The following is a 14,125-nucleotide window of genomic DNA, read 5'->3' as shown; positions in this document are numbered from 1 at the left end:
ATTATGTAAAAGTCAAAAACAGCTATTTATGTTGGCACATTGTACCACTACCCAAGCGCAAAGTGATTAACAAAGTGCTTACAAAGTTGTGAAAAGCTTGTGCAAAGTTGGTAGATTTGCATGGAAATGTTACCTATTCTGTTACATTATCGAGTCCAGTTGTTAAAAGTTCGCGAAAGTGAATGAATATGTTATAAAAGGTCCTTTAAATATCGCAGTGGCCCTCGAAGGATGTAGAATTTTTAAACATTTCCATCAATTACATGGCCGCCAATAACAATAATTTTTAAACGACCCTTATAGATGAGTGGTCAGGTGATCGACCAATAATAGAAGTAAAGATCAATCGGTCGTGGTTAGTATTTGCATGGGAGACAACCTGAGAAAACCAGCGGTTGACACTTTTTTTGAGTTTTTGCCGTCTGCACCTATTTTGTCTAAGCTGTTAAAACAGCGTGCAAAGTTCTCCAAAGCGTTTCCAAAGTTGCTAGATTTGTTTGTTTAATTCACCTAAGTTGTTGTTATATCGAACTATGCAGTTATAAAGTATGAATAATGACTAAAATTCATTTGAAACCTTCCATGTTAGCAGACTGTCATATGAGCCGGCCGTAAAATGAACAAACACATACTGAAAATGTTAAAAGCGATTGAAAAGTTGGTGGATTTGCGTTTATATTCCCCCTAAGTCATTTCATGTAGAACCCCGCAGTTAAATTTAGAACAAAATTATGTAAAAGTCAAAAACAGCTATTTATGTTGGCACATTGTACCACTACCCAAGCGCAAAGTGATTAACAAAGTGCTTACAAAGTTGTGAAAAGCTTGTGCAAAGTTGGTAGATTTGCATGGAAATGTTACCTATTCTGTTACATTATCGAGTCCAGTTGTTAAAAGTTCGCGAAAGTGAATGAATATGTTATAAATGGCCCTTTGAATATCGCAGTGGCCCTCGAATGATGTAGAATTTTTAAACATTTCCATCAATTACATGGCCGCCAATAACAATAATTTTTAAACGACCCTGATAGATGAGTGGTCAGGTGATCGACCAATAATAGAAGTAAAGATCAATCGGTTGTGGTTAGTACTTGCATGGGAGACAACCTGAGAAAACCAGCGGTTGACACTTTTTTTGAGTTTTTGTCGTCTGCACCTATTTTGTCCAAGCTGTTAAAACAGCGTGCAAAGTTCTCCAAAGCGTTTCCAAAGTTACTAGATTTGTTTGTTTATTTGACCTAAGTTGTTGATATATCGAACCATGCAGTTATAAAGTATGAAAAATGACTAAAATTCATTTGAAACCTTCCATGTTAGCAGACTGTCATATGAGCCGGCCGTAAAATGAACAAACACATACTGAAAATGTTAAAAGCGATTGAAAAGTTGGTGGATTTGCGTTTATATTCCCCCTTAGTCATTTCATGTAGAACCCCGCAGTTAAATTTAGAACAAAATTATGTAAAAGTTAAAAACAGCTATTTATGTTGGCACATTGTACCACTACCCAAGCGCAAAGTGATTAACAAAGTGCTTACAAAGTTGTGAAAAGCTTGTGCAAAGTTGGTAGATTTGCATGGAAATGTTACCTATTCTGTTACATTATCGAGTCCAGTTGTTAAAAGTTCGCGAAAGTGAATGAATATGTTATAAAAGGTCCTTTAAATATCGCAGTGGCCCTCGAAGGATGTAGAATTTTTAAACATTTCCATCAATTACATGGCCGCCAATAACAATAATTTTTAAACGACCCTGATAGATGAGTGGTCAGGTGATCGACCAATAATAGAAGTAAAGATCAATCGGTCGTGGTTAGTATTTGCATGGGAGACAACCTGAGAAAACCAGCGGTTGACACTTTTTTTGAGTTTTTGCCGTCTGCACCTATTTTGTCCAAGCTGTTAAAACGGCGTGCAAAGTTCTCCAAAGCGTTTCCAAAGTTGCTAGATTTGTTTGTTTAATTCACCTAAGTTGTTGTTATATCGAACTATGCAGTTATAAAGTATGAAAAATGACTAAAATTCATTTGAAACCTTCCATGTTAGCAGACTGTCATATGAGCCGGCCGTAAAATGAACAAACACATACTGAAAATGTTAAAAGCGATTGAAAAGTTGGTGGATTTGCGTTTATATTCCCCCTAAGTCATTTCATGTAGAACCCCGCAGTTAAATTTAGAACAAAATTATGTAAAAGTTAAAAACAGCTATTTATGTTGGCACATTGTACCACTACCCAAGCGCAAAGTGATTAACAAAGTGCTTACAAAGTTGTGAAAAGCTTGTGCAAAGTTGGTAGATTTGCATGGAAATGTTACCTATTCTGTTACATTATCGAGTCCAGTTGTTAAAAGTTCGCGAAAGTGAATGAATATGTTATAAAAGGCCCTTTGAATATCGCAGTGGCCCTCGAATGATGTAGAATTTTTAAACATTTCCATCAATTACATGGCCGCCAATAACAATAATTTTTAAACGACCCTGATAGATGAGTGGTCAGGTGATCGACCAATAATAGAAGTAAAGATCAATCGGTCGTGGTTAGTACTTGCATGGGAGACAACCTGAGAAAACCAGCGGTTGACACTTTTTTTGAGTTTTTGTCGTCTGCACCTATTTTGTCCAAGCTGTTAAAACAGCGTGCAAAGTTCTCCAAAGCGTTTCCAAAGTTACTAGATTTGTTTGTTTATTTGACCTAAGTTGTTGATATATCGAACCATGCAGTTATAAAGTATGAAAAATGACTAAAATTCATTTGAAACCTTCCATGTTAGCAGACTGTCATATGAGCCGGCCGTAAAATGAACAAACACATACTGAAAATGTTAAAAGCGATTGAAAAGTTGGTGGATTTGCGTTTATATTCCCCCTAAGTCATTTCATGTAGAACCCCGCAGTTAAATTTAGAACAAAATTATGTAAAAGTCAAAAACAGCTATTTATGTTGGCACATTGTACCACTACCCAAGCGCAAAGTGATTAACAAAGTGCTTACAAAGTTGTGAAAAGCTTGTGCAAATTTGGTAGATTTGCATGGAAATGTTACCTATTCTGTTACATTATCGAGTCCAGTTGTTAAAAGTTCGCGAAAGTGAATGAATATGTTATAAAAGGTCCTTTAAATATCGCAGTGGCCCTCGAATGATGTAGAATTTTTAAACATTTCCATCAATTACATGGCCGCCAATAACAATAATTTTTAAACGACCCTGATAGATGAGTGGTCAGGTGATCGACCAATAATAGAAGTAAAGATCAATCGGTCGTGGTTAGTACTTGCATGGGAGACAACCTGAGAAAACCAGCGGTTGACACTTTTTTTGAGTTTTTGTCGTCTGCACCTATTTTGTCCAAGCTGTTAAAACAGCGTGCAAAGTTCTCCAAAGCGTTTCCAAAGTTACTAGATTTGTTTGTTTATTTGACCTAAGTTGTTGATATATCGAACCATGCAGTTATAAAGTATGAAAAATGACTAAAATTCATTTGAAACCTTCCATGTTAGCAGACTGTCATATGAGCCGGCCGTAAAATGAACAAACACATACTGAAAATGTTAAAAGCGATTGAAAAGTTGGTGGATTTGCGTTTATATTCCCCCTAAGTCATTTCATGTAGAACCCCGCAGTTAAATTTAGAACAAAATTATGTAAAAGTCAAAAACAGCTATTTATGTTGGCACATTGTACCACTACCCAGGCGCAAAGTGATTAACAAAGTGCTTACAAAGTTGTGAAAAGCTTGTGCAAAGTTGGTAGATTTGCATGGAAATGTTACCTATTCTGTTACATTATCGAGTCCAGTTGTTAAAAGTTCGCGAAAGTGAATGAATATGTTATAAAAGGTCCTTTAAATATCGCAGTGGCCCTCGAAGGATGTAGAATTTTTAAACATTTCCATCAATTACATGGCCGCCAATAACAATAATTTTTAAACGACCCTGATAGATGAGTGGTCAGGTGATCGACCAATAATAGAAGTAAAGATCAATCGGTCGTGGTTAGTATTTGCATGGGAGACAACCTGAGAAAACCAGCGGTTGACACTTTTTTTGAGTTTTTGCCGTCTGCACCTATTTTGTCCAAGCTGTTAAAACAGCGTGCAAAGTTCTCCAAAGCGTTTCCAAAGTTGCTAGATTTGTTTGTTTAATTCACCTAAGTTGTTGTTATATCGAACTATGCAGTTATAAAGTATGAAAAATGACTAAAATTCATTTGTAACCTTCCATGTTAGCAGACTGTCATATGAGCTGGCCGTAAAATGAACAAACACATACTGAAAATGTTAAAAGCGATTGAAAAGTTGGTGGATTTGCGTTTATATTCCCCCTAAGTCATTTCATGTAGAACCCCGCAGTTAAATTTAGAACAAAATTATGTAAAAGTTAAAAACAGCTATTTATGTTGGCACATTGTACCACTACCCAAGCGCAAAGTGATTAACAAAGTGCTTACAAAGTTGTGAAAAGCTTGTGCAAAGTTGGTAGATTTGCATGGAAATGTTACCTATTCTGTTACATTATCGAGTCCAGTTGTTAAAAGTTCGCGAAAGTGAATGAATATGTTATAAAAGGCCCTTTGAATATCGCAGTGGCCCTCGAATGATGTAGAATTTTTAAACATTTCCATCAATTACATGGCCGCCAATAACAATAATTTTTAAACGACCCTGATAGATGAGTGGTCAGGTGATCGACCAATAATAGAAGTAAAGATCAATCGGTCGTGGTTAGTACTTGCATGGGAGACAACCTGAGAAAACCAGCGGTTGACACTTTTTTTGAGTTTTTGTCGTCTGCACCTATTTTGTCCAAGCTGTTAAAACAGCGTGCAAAGTTCTCCAAAGCGTTTCCAAAGTTACTAGATTTGTTTGTTTATTTGACCTAAGTTGTTGATATATCGAACCATGCAGTTATAAAGTATGAAAAATGACTAAAATTCATTTGAAACCTTCCATGTTAGCAGACTGTCATATGAGCCGGCCGTAAAATGAACAAACACATACTGAAAATGTTAAAAGCGATTGAAAAGTTGGTGGATTTGCGTTTATATTCCCCCTAAGTCATTTCATGTAGAACCCCGCAGTTAAATTTAGATCAAAATTATGTAAAAGTCAAAAACAGCTATTTATGTTGGCACATTGTACCACTACCCAAGCGCAAAGTGATTAACAAAGTGCTTACAAAGTTGTGAAAAGCTTGTGCAAAGTTGGTAGATTTGCATGGAAATGTTACCTATTCTGTTACATTATCGAGTCCAGTTGTTAAAAGTTCGCGAAAGTGAATGAATATGTTATAAAAGATCCTTTAAATATCGCAGTGGCCCTCGAAGGATGTAGAATTTTTAAACATTTCCATCAATTACATGGCCGCCAATAACAATAATTTTTAAACGACCCTTATAGATGAGTGGTCAGGTGATCGACCAATAATAGAAGTAAAGATCAATCGGTCGTGGTTAGTATTTGCATGGGAGACAACCTGAGAAAACCAGCGGTTGACACTTTTTTTGAGTTTTTGTCGTCTGCACCTATTTTGTCCAAGCTGTTAAAACAGCGTGCAAAGTTCTCCAAAGCGTTTCCAAAGTTACTAGATTTGTTTGTTTATTTGACCTAAGTTGTTGATATATCGAACCATGCAGTTATAAAGTATGAAAAATGACTAAAATTCATTTGAAACCTTCCATGTTAGCAGACTGTCATATGAGCCGGCCGTAAAATGAACAAACACATACTGAAAATGTTAAAAGCAATTGAAAAGTTGGTGGATTTGCGTTTATATTCCCCCTTAGTCATTTCATGTAGAACCCCGCAGTTAAATTTAGAACAAAATTATGTAAAAGTTAAAAACAGCTATTTATGTTGGCACATTGTACCACTACCCAAGCGCAAAGTGATTAACAAAGTGCTTACAAAGTTGTGAAAAGCTTGTGCAAAGTTGGTAGATTTGCATGGAAATGTTACCTATTCTGTTACATTATCGAGTCCAGTTGTTAAAAGTTCGCGAAAGTGAATGAATATGTTATAAAAGGCCCTTTGAATATCGCAGTGGCCCTCGAATGATGTAGAATTTTTAAACATTTCCATCAATTACATGGCCGCCAATAACAATAATTTTTAAACGACCCTGATAGATGAGTGGTCAGGTGATCGACCAATAATAGAAGTAAAGATCAATCGGTCGTGGTTAGTACTTGCATGGGAGACAACCTGAGAAAACCAGCGGTTGACACTTTTTTTGAGTTTTTGTCGTCTGCACCTATTTTGTCCAAGCTGTTAAAACAGCGTGCAAAGTTCTCCAAAGCGTTTCCAAAGTTACTAGATTTGTTTGTTTATTTGACCTAAGTTGTTGATATATCGAACCATGCAGTTATAAAGTATGAAAAATGACTAAAATTCATTTGAAACCTTCCATGTTAGCAGACTGTCATATGAGCCGGCCGTAAAATGAACAAACACATACTGAAAATGTTAAAAGCGATTGAAAAGTTGGTGGATTTGCGTTTATATTCCCACTAAGTCATTTCATGTAGAACCCCGCAGTTAAATTTAGAACAAAATTATGTAAAAGTCAAAAACAGCTATTTATGTTGGCACATTGTACCACTACTCAAGCGCAAAGTGATTAACAAAGTGCTTACAAAGTTGTGAAAAGCTTGTGCAAAGTTGGTAGATTTGCATGGAAATGTTACCTATTCTGTTACATTATCGAGTCCAGTTGTTAAAAGTTCGCGAAAGTGAATGAATATGTTATAAAAGGCCCTTTGAATATCGCAGTGGCTCTCGAATGATGTAGAATTTTTAAACATTTCCATCAATTACATGGCCGCCAATAACAATAATTTTTAAACGACCCTGATAGATGAGTGGTCAGGTGATCGACCAATAATAGAAGTAAAGATCAATCGGTCGTGGTTAGTACTTGCATGGCAGACAACCTGAGAAAACCAGCGGTTGACACTTTTTTTGAGTTTTTGTCGTCTGCACCTATTTTGTCCAAGCTGTTAAAACAGCGTGCAAAGTTCTCGAAAGCGTTTCCAAAGTTACTAGATTTGTTTGTTTATTTGACCTAAGTTGTTGATATATCGAACCATGCAGTTATAAAGTATGAAAAATGACTAAAATTCATTTGAATCCTTCCATGTTAGCAGACTGTCATATGAGCCGGCCGTAAAATGAACAAACACATACTGAAAATGTTAAAAGCGATTGAAAAGTTGGTGGATTTGCGTTTATATTACCCCTAAGTCATTTCATGTAGAACCCCGCACTTAAATTTAGAACAAAATTATGTAAAAGTCAAAAACAGCTATTTATGTTGGCACATTGTACCACTACCCAAGCGCAAGTGATTAACAAAGTGCTTACAAAGTTGTGAAATGCTTGTGCAAAGTTGGTAGATTTGCATGGAAATGTTACCTATTCTGTTACATTATCGAGTCCAGTTGTTAAAAGTTCGCGAAAGTGAATGAATATGTTATAAAAGGCCCTTTGAATATCGCAGTGGCCCTCGAATGATGTAGAATTTTTAAACATTTCCATCAATTACATGGCCGCCAATAACAATAAATTTTAAACGACCCTGATAGAAGAGTGGTCAGGTGATCGACCAATAATAGAAGTAAAGATCAATCGGTCGTGCTTAGTATTTGCATGGGAGATAACCTGAGAAAACCAGCGGTTGACACTTTTTTTGAGTTTTTGCCGTCTGCACCTATTTTGTCCAAGCTGTTAAAACAGCGTGCAAAGTTCTCCAAAGCGTTTCCAAAGTTGCTAGATTTGTTTGTTTAATTCACCTAAGTTGTTGTAATATCGAACCATGCAGTTGTAAAGTATGAAAAATGACTAAAATTAATTTGAAACCTTCCATGTTAGCAGACTGTCATATGAGCCGGCCGTAAAATGAACAAACACATACTGAAAATGTTAAAAGCGATTGAAAAGTTGGTAGATTTGCGTTTATATTACCCCTAAGTCATTTCATGTAGAACCCCGCACTTAAATTTAGAACAAAATTATGTAAAAGTCAAAAACAGCTATTTATGTTGGCACATTGTACCACTACCCAAGCGCAAGTGATTAACAAAGTGCTTACAAAGTTGTGAAATGCTTGTGCAAAGTTGGTAGATTTGCATGGAAATGTTACCTATTCTGTTACATTATCGAGTCCAGTTGTTAAAAGTTCGCGAAAGTGAATGAATATGTTATAAAAGGCCCTTTGAATATCGCAGTGGCCCTCGAATGATGTAGAATTTTTAAACATTTCCATCAATTACATGGCCGCCAATAACAATAAATTTTAAACGACCCTGATAGATGAGTGGTCAGGTGATCGACCAATAATAGAAGTAAAGATCAATCGGTCGTGGTTAGTACTTGCATGGGAGACAACCTGAGAAAACCAGCGGTTGACACTTTTTTGAGTTTTTGTCGTCTGCACCTATTTTGTCCAAGCTGTTAAAACAGCGTGCAAAGTTCTCGAAAGCGTTTCCAAAGTTACTAGATTTGTTTGTTTATTTGACCTAAGTTGTTGATATATCGAACCATGCAGTTATAAAGTATGAAAAATGACTAAAATTCATTTGAATCCTTCCATGTTAGCAGACTGTCATATGAGCCGGCCGTAAAATGAACAAACACATACTGAAAATGTTAAAAGCGATTGAAAAGTTGGTGGATTTGCGTTTATATTCCCCCTAAGTCATTTCATGTAGAACCCCGCAGTTAAATTTAGAACAAAATTATGTAAAAGTCAAAAACAGCTATTTATGTTGGCACATTGTACCACTACCCAAGCGCAAAGTGATTAACAAAGTGCTTACAAAGTTGTGAAAAGCTTGTGCAAAGTTGGTAGATTTGCATGGAAATGTTACCTATTCTGTTACATTATCGAGTCCAGTTGTTTAAAGTTCGCGAAAGTGAATGAATATGTTATAAAAGGCCCTTTAAATATCGCAGTGGCCCTCGAAGGATGTAGAATTTTTAAACATTTCCATCAATTACATGGCCGCCAATAACAATAATTTTTAATCGACCCTGATAGAAGAGTGGTCAGGTGATCGACCAATAATAGAAGTAAAGATCAATCGGTCGTGCTTAGTATTTGCATGGGAGACAACCTGAGAAAACCAGTGGTTGACACTTTTTTTGAGTTTTTGCCGTCTGCACCTATTTTGTATATGCTGTTAAAACAGCGTGCAAAGTTCTCCAAAGCGTTTCCAAAGTTGCTAGATTTGTTTGTTTAATTCACCTAAGTTGTTGTTATATCGAACCATGCAGTTATAAAGTATGAAAAATGACTAAAATTCATTTGAAACATTCCAAGTTAGCAGACTGTCATATGAGCCGGCCGTAAAATGAACAAACACATACTGAAAATGTTAAAAGCGATTGAAAAGTTGGTGGATTTGCGTTTATATTCCCCCCTAAGTCATTTCATGTAGAACCCCGCAGTTAAATTTAGAACAAAATTATGTAAAAGTCAAAAACAGCTATTTATGTTGGCACATTGTACCACTACCCAAGCGCAAGTGATTAACAAAGTGCTTACAAAGTTGTGAAAAGCTTGTGCAAAGTTGGTAGATTTGCATGGAAATGTTACCTATTCTGTTACATTATCGAGTCCAGTTGTTAAAAGTTCGCGAAAGTGAATGAATATGTTATAAAAGGCCCTTTGAATATCGCAGTGGCCCTCGAATGATGTAGAATTTTTAAACATTTCCATCAATTACATGGCCGCCAATAACAATAATTTTTAAACGACCCTGATAGATGAGTGGTCAGGTGATCGACCAATAATAGAAGTAAAGATCAATCGGTCGTGGTTAGTACTTGCATGGGAGACAACCTGAGAAAACCAGCGGTTGACACTTTTTTTGAGTTTTTGTCGTCTGCACCTATTTTGTCCAAGCTGTTAAAACAGCGTGCAAAGTTCTCCAAAGCGTTTCCAAAGTTACTAGATTTGTTTGTTTATTTGACCTAAGTTGTTGATATATCGAACCATGCAGTTATAAAGTATGAAAAATGACTAAAATTCATTTGAAACCTTCCATGTTAGCAGACTGTCATATGAGCCGGCCGTAAAATGAACAAACACATACTGAAAATGTTAAAAGCGATTGAAAAGTTGGTGGATTTGCGTTTATATTCCCACTAAGTCATTTCATGTAGAACCCCGCAGTTAAATTTAGAACAAAATTATGTAAAAGTCAAAAACAGCTATTTATGTTGGCACATTGTACCACTACCCAAGCGCAAAGTGATTAACAAAGTGCTTACAAAGTTGTGAAAAGCTTGTGCAAAGTTGGTAGATTTGCATGGAAATGTTACCTATTCTGTTACATTATCGAGTCCAGTTGTTAAAAGTTCGCGAAAGTGAATGAATATGTTATAAAAGGCCCTTTGAATATCGCAGTGGCCCTCGAATGATGTAGAATTTTTAAACATTTCCATCAATTACATGGCCGCCAATAACAATAATTGTTAAACGACCCTGATAGATGAGTGGTCAGGTGATCGGGTCAGGTGATCGACCAATAATAGAAGTAAAGATCAATCGGTCGTGGTTAGTACTTGCATGAGAAAACCAGCGGTTGACACTTTTTTTGAGTTTTTGTCGTCGGCACCTATTTTGTCCAAGCTGTTAAAACAGCGTGCAAAGTTCTCCAAAGCGTTTCCAAAGTTACTAGATTTGTTTGTTTATTTGACCTAAGTTGTTGATATATCGAACCATGCAGTTATAAAGTATGAAAAATGACTAAAATTCATTTGAAACCTTCCATGTTAGCAGACTGTCATATGAGCCGGCCGTAAAATGAACAAACACATACTGAAAATGTTAAAAGCGATTGAAAAGTTGGTGGATTTGCGTTTATATTCCCCCTAAGTCATTTCATGTAGAACCCCGCAGTTAAATTTAGAACAAAATTATGTAAAAGTTAAAAACAGCTATTTATGTTGGCACATTGTACCACTACCCAAGCGCAAAGTAATTAACAAAGTGCTTACAAAGTTGTGAAAAGCTTGTGCAAAGTTGGTAGATTTGCATGGAAATGTTACCTATTCTGTTACATTATCGAGTCCAGTTGTTAAAAGTTCGCGAAAGTGAATGAATATGTTATAAAAGGCCCTTTGAATATCGCAGTGGCCCTCGAATGATGTAGAATTTTTAAACATTTCCATCAATTACATGGCCGCCAATAACAATAATTTTTAAACGACCCTGATAGATGAGTGGTCAGGTGATCGACCAATAATAGAAGTAAAGATCAATCGGTCGTGGTTAGTACTTGCATGGGAGACAACCTGAGAAAACCAGCGGTTGACACTTTTTTTGAGTTTTTGTCGTCTGCACCTATTTTGTCCAAGCTGTTAAAACAGCGTGCAAAGTTCTCCAAAGCGTTTCCAAAGTTACTAGATTTGTTTGTTTATTTGACCTAAGTTGTTGATATATCGAACCATGCAGTTATAAAGTATGAAAAATGACTAAAATTCATTTGAAACCTTCCATGTTAGCAGACTGTCATATGAGCCGGCCGTAAAATGAACAAACACATACTGAAAATGTTAAAAGCGATTGAAAAGTTGGTGGATTTGCGTTTATATTCCCCCTAAGTCATTTCATGTAAAACCCCGCAGTTAAATTTAGAACAAAATTATGTAAAAGTCAAAAACAGCTATTTATGTTGGCACATTGTACCACTACCCAAGCGCAAAGTGATTAACAAAGTGCTTACAAAGTTGTGAAAAGCTTGTGCAAATTTGGTAGATTTGCATGGAAATGTTACCTATTCTGTTACATTATCGAGTCCAGTTGTTAAAAGTTCGCGAAAGTGAATGAATATGTTATAAAAGGTCCTTTAAATATCGCAGTGGCCCTCGAAGGAAGAAGAATTTTTAAACATTTCCATCAATTACATGGCCGCCAATAACAATAATTTTTAAACGACCCTGATAGATGAGTGGTCAGGTGATCGACCAATAATAGAAGTAAAGATCAATCGGTCGTGGTTAGTACTTGCATGGGAGACAACCTGAGAAAACCAGCGGTTGACACTTTTTTTGAGTTTTTGTCGTCTGCACCTATTTTGTCCAAGCTGTTAAAACAGCGTGCAAAGTTCTCCAAAGCGTTTCCAAAGTTACTAGATTTGTTTGTTTATTTGACCTAAGTTGTTGATATATCGAACCATGCAGTTATAAAGTATGAAAAATGACTAAAATTCATTTGAAACCTTCCATGTTAGCAGACTGTCATATGAGCCGGCCGTAAAATGAACAAACACATACTGAAAATGTTAAAAGCGATTGAAAAGTTGGTGGATTTGCGTTTATATTCCCCCTAAGTCATTTCATGTAGAACCCCGCAGTTAAATTTAGAACAAAATTATGTAAAAGTCAAAAACAGCTATTTATGTTGGCACATTGTACCACTACCCAAGCGCAAAGTGATTAACAAAGTGCTTACAAAGTTGTGAAAAGCTTGTGCAAATTTGGTAGATTTGCATGGAAATGTTACCTATTCTGTTACATTATCGAGTCCAGTTGTTAAAAGTTCGCGAAAGTGAATGAATATGTTATAAAAGGTCCTTTAAATATCGCAGTGGCCCTCGAAGGAAGTAGAATTTTTAAACATTTCCATCAATTACATGGCCGCCAATAACAATAATTTTTAAACGACCCTGATAGATGAGTGGTCACGTGATCGACCAATAATAGAAGTAAAGATCAATTGGTCGTGGTTAGTATTTGCATGGGAGACAACCTGAGAAAACAAGCAGTTGACACTTTTTTGAGTTTTTGCCGTCTGCACCTATTTTGTCCAAGCTGTTAAAACAGCGTGCAAAGTTCTCCAAAGCGTTTCCAAAGTTGCTAGATTTGTTTGTTTAATTCACCTAAGTTGTTGTTATATCGAACTATGCAGTTATAAAGTATGAAAAATGACTAAAATTCATTTGAAACCTTCCATGTTAGCAGACTGTCATATGAGCCGGCCGTAAAATGAACAAACACATACTGAAAATGTTAAAAGCGATTGAAAAGTTGGTGGATTTGCGTTTATATTCCCCCTAAGTCATTTCATGTAGAACCCCGCAGTTAAATTTAGAACAAAATTATGTAAAAGTTAAAAACAGCTATTTATGTTGGCACATTGTACCACTACCCAAGCGCAAAGTGATTAACAAAGTGCTTACAAAGTTGTGAAAAGCTTGTGCAAAGTTGGTAGATTTGCATGGAAATGTTACCTATTCTGTTACATTATCGAGTCCAGTTGTTAAAAGTTCGCGAAAGTGAATGAATATGTTATAAAAGGCCCTTTGAATATCGCAGTGGCCCTCGAAGGATGTAGAATTTTTAAACATTTCCATCAATTACATGGCCGCCAATAACAATAATTTTTAAACGACCCTGATAGATGAGTGGTCAGGTGATCGACCAATAATAGAAGTAAAGATCAATCGGTCGTGCTTAGTACTTGCATGGGAGACAACCTGAGAAAACCAGCGGTTGACACTTTTTTTGAGTTTTTGTCGTCTGCACCTATTTTGTCCAAGCTGTTAAAACAGCGTGCAAAGTTCTCCAAAGCGTTTCCAAAGTTACTAGATTTGTTTGTTTATTTGACCTAAGTTGTTGATATATCGAACCATGCAGTTATAAAGTATGAAAAATGACTAAAATTCATTTGAAACCTTCCATGTTAGCAGACTGTCATATGAGCCGGCCGTAAAATGAACAAACACATACTGAAAATGTTAAAAGCGATTGAAAAGTTGGTGGATTTGCGTTTATATTCCCCCTAAGTCATTTCATGTAGAAACCCGCAGTTAAATTTAGAACAAAATTATGTAAAAGTTAAAAACAGCTATTTATGTTGGCACATTGTACCACTACCCAAGCGCAAAGTAATTAACAAAGTGCTTACAAAGTTGTGAAAAGCTTGTGCAAAGTTGGTAGATTTGCATGGAAATGTTACCTATTCTGTTACATTATCGAGTCCAGTTGTTAAAAGTTCGCGAAAGTGAATGAATATGTTATAAAAGGCCCTTTGAATATTGCAGTGGCCCTCGAATGATGTAGAATTTTTAAACATTTCCATCAATTACATGGCCGCCAATAACAATAATTTTTAAACGACC

This window comes from Saccoglossus kowalevskii, chromosome 10 (assembly GCF_978046115.1).
Source record: "Saccoglossus kowalevskii chromosome 10, keSacKowa6.1, whole genome shotgun sequence".
NCBI lineage: Eukaryota > Metazoa > Hemichordata > Enteropneusta > Harrimaniidae > Saccoglossus > Saccoglossus kowalevskii.
The sequence above is the reverse complement of the archived record's forward strand: the minus strand, read 5'-3'. Positions refer to the sequence as shown.